The sequence below is a fragment of the Haemaphysalis longicornis genome, unplaced genomic scaffold (genome assembly GCF_048455015.1).
Source record: "Haemaphysalis longicornis isolate Haplotype H1 unplaced genomic scaffold, Haemaphysalis longicornis Haplotype H1 scaffold_2, whole genome shotgun sequence".
Classification (NCBI taxonomy): Eukaryota; Metazoa; Arthropoda; class Arachnida; order Ixodida; family Ixodidae; genus Haemaphysalis; species Haemaphysalis longicornis.
This window is the reverse complement of record NW_027526295.1, coordinates 49,921,736-49,925,217: the sequence shown is the minus strand read 5'-3', so window position 1 is coordinate 49,925,217 and position 3,482 is coordinate 49,921,736. Positions and strand designations below refer to the sequence as shown.

The 3,482-nt window shown below is 46.8% G+C and overlaps 1 pseudogene across 1 annotated transcript; it reads right to left on the bottom strand.

Annotated features, from left to right (window-relative positions):
* Positions 1-470: 470 nt before the first annotated feature.
* LOC144167096 (uncharacterized) lies at positions 471-3,047 on the bottom strand (annotated as a pseudogene). Its single transcript, XR_013321845.1, has 3 exons — positions 2,595-3,047; positions 2,421-2,483; positions 471-2,160 (listed from the first exon to the last, which is right to left on the bottom strand). The product of XR_013321845.1 is annotated as an uncharacterized LOC144167096 (transcript).
* Between the last annotated feature and the right edge of the window lie 435 nt (positions 3,048-3,482).

The window sequence follows — 3,482 nt, the reverse complement described above, 5'->3', positions numbered from 1 at the left end:
AGCCAATGCCTCCAGCACGCCCAAGGCAGTACAACCCCTGCGAGAAGCTGGAACCGTTCCCCCCGACAGCATCAAAACACTCAAAGATGACCTGAAAGCTGCATTCCCAGCATTGCATGCTTTCAGAGCGATACGCACCCACCAGCAGCCGAAGAGGCACCTGATGCGCAGGTGGAACTGCAGGATACCGACGACCTGTGGAGCGAGCCTTCACAAGAAATAATACAAAACTACTTGGCATCCCTGAAGCCACTGCCAGAGAGGCAAATAGCAGAAATCTGTGCAGCCACAATGAGCCAAGCTAATAATAAGCAGTGGTTCGTTAAGAGGACAGGACGACTGACAGCTTTAGCCTTCAAGAGAATTTGCTCTTGTACAAAGCCTGTTGGCCTGCTGAAAACGCTGCTCTACCCGTGAGAGAGCGGTGTCAGAGGCTATGGTTTATGGCCGTGGCCATGAGAAATACGCTGTGGCAGCCTATGTCTCACAAATGAGAATCATGGATGTAGAAGTCGATGTTTTTGAAACTAGACTACGTGTTCACAAAGAGCACCCATTACTAGCGGAATCACCTGACAGGCTAGTGAGTATTGATAGAAGTCGTGCCTGCCATCCAAGAAAGGAATAACTGTAGAGGACGCCTGCAAGGACAGGAAGTTTTGCTGTGCTCTGAAAGATGGCGTGGCATCTTTGAAGACAAAAGAGTACTATTACCAAGTACAAGGGCCGATGGCTGTGACATGCCACATGTGGTGCAACTTTGCCATATGGACGGACGGGGAAGATGGAAGTCCTGCACACATTCATGTCGAGCGCATTTCCTTTAATGAAAGCTTCTGGCAAAACCAAATGCTGCCTGCACTGCATCACTTCATGCTTCATGCGTTCATTCCCGAGCTTCTGACACAAAGAATAAGGAGGCTCGGTGTTCTGTACACGTCTGGAGCATATGTCTCATTTAAAAAGTCCGCAGTGGCTTCCTCGTGAGCCAACCAGCGGTCAGTTTGAAGTTGAAAATAAAGAAGCTGGTGTGAAACGTTTCAAACACAAGCATAAATGGTGTACTTTATTGTTGACGCGTTACGCTCTCTTGCATCATTCTGCTACTTTTATTAGAGGAGGCTTGAAGTTCGCGAGGAAGCAGCACACTTGGAATACCTGTTCAGCAATGTCGAGCATTGTAATGGGAAAGGCTCCCTGTAATATTCTGAAGGTCGTAACTCGACCTATCGCTCGTTCAACATGCACCCTAGCACCTGCAATCTTCCGCGTCTCGTAAACTGCCTCCGCAGGCATTTGCCTTTCGTGCCGTTCATGAAAGGGGGGGTCGGTGAACCATTATACCTGATCGCAGGTGAGGAAACGTAAAAACTGTATCAACCATTATCGCGTCTCCTTCCTCCAGCAGATCCACGAGTCCACTGCTCTCTAGGATGGCTTCGTTTGAAACGAAGCCACCCCAGAGCCGAGACACAAAAGCAACATAGCCGTCCAGGGTGCAGCCAAGAAGTGTCATGTAGGTGTTATAATGCTTATATCTAGAGAAGGTCTGACGCTGTGCTTTCAACAAAGAGTACCTCTGAATGCGAATTTCAGTCGCATCAAGCACAAGCGGAGTATCTTTAAACCCTTTAAAAGATTTGGGAAGATGTTGCTCCATATCTTCTTTCGGAAGAATATTAGTCAGCCTTCGTAGTTCCCTTTGGAGAAAGTTGATCCATGTCGAAAATATTCTGCTGACCTGACTTTCAGAGTGCATGAAATTTCTCGCCACCTCTTCGGTGGACATCCCAGTCCTCATGCAGACCAACACCATGAAAAATTCATTTCTGAGGTAAATTTCTTTTGGCCGACCACGTGTCTCGCCTTGCTTTTTGTCGTCAGAGCCCCAGTACGTCATGTTCCTGGCACGGGGTTCCAAGTGCTTGAACAGAGACTCAAATACCTTAATGTTCGGAAGGCCGGTGTATGAGCGACACTTGGAACAACTTTGGAGTATGCTAATGTTAACGAGTCGCGACTCGGCAAGGTGAAGTCGTCCCTCAAGCCTTCGGTTCTTCTCTTTTAGTATGATGATCGCACTTTGTAGCTGGGCAATTTTTTCCTCCGACAGCTTGATCTGCCCACAATTGCAGTTCCGGCAACGACAATCAGCAACATCTACACATTGGAAAAAGACAAACATACAGAAGCTATTAATGCATTCCGAAAATAATATTGCGCTAGTTTTCTGTAAAGCTTGTTTTTTCTGCTAAAATTTATTATTCCTGAATTAAGCATGCTAACACACACAGCAAAAACAGTGGCCTGATGAATGAATTTACTTTTTTCTGGTGCTATGGGCCTAGTATACGTTATGTGGGTTAATAGTAATATGCCGGCTACTCAATTCCAAGCAGGAAGAGGAGAATCGCACTCACCTGAAGTAGCAGCACTTGGACAATGCACCGGGGGTGCAGCAGACACCTCGTCACTGGGCTCTCCTGCACAGAAAAAGCAACCGAGAAATTTGGACAAGTTCAATCACCCTAAGTATAGCACAGCTAGAGAATGTGAGGCAGACAACTGTTATAATGAGGTAACAAATTAAATACCAGTCTCTTCCCGGCACGTTCCTGAAAGTGCAGGCTGTAGTGTGCTGAGCAGGCCATTTTCGTCTGTGTTCCTGCTATGCAATACGCCATTTCCGGCACCTGCACCACAAACATCACCTGCACACATGTCAGACATTGTAGTCTGAAAAGCAATACGTTGTGATGCAAGCAAGTGCTCACTGCAACAAGGCATGAACAAAATACTAAGGTTGCGATCCAAATCTTCCTTCTGGTTGAATAAATGAACACTTGTCAAACAGTACCTGTGTCGTCTTGGCGGGGCCCTGTGTGAACAGGCTGTGGTGTGCTGAGGAGTGCATTCTCATCTTGTTCTGGGCGCTCCAGTTCAGTGTTTGCACCACCTAGAATACCGAGGCTGTACAGAATCAATATCTGAAAGCCTACTCCCCTAAGCACAATAAATAAAAATTCGGCTTAAAATTGTACTTGTTAGTTTTTTTTTTATTCATATTACCTTATACACCTTAAGAGTTACTATAAGGGCGTGTTATAATTCCCGCAGTTCTGAACACGCCGTATTTTTAAGGCATTCATTGCATTACAAAAAAAACGGCCTTAGAGCGAAACTCAAACCAGAAATGACAAAAGTAGCGAGGCTGCGGACAGCATGATGCTTAGCGGGGCGCACTGAATGTACTGTTTCTGGTAGCCCTGCATTAGCGTCAGCATTTCCCAGCCAGCATTGCAGTGGCGTTACCCGTTACGAGCCTGAACAGATCGCTGCAGTTTGTGAACAGTTCACACAGTTCTAGTTTTGCACTGCGCACAATCGCAGCAGCGGCACGGCGGGGACCATTCACCCTAAGGTCCCACCACCCCTAACGGGCATTTTGTTTCGTTCGTTTAGGCCACCGATGTTTTCAAACG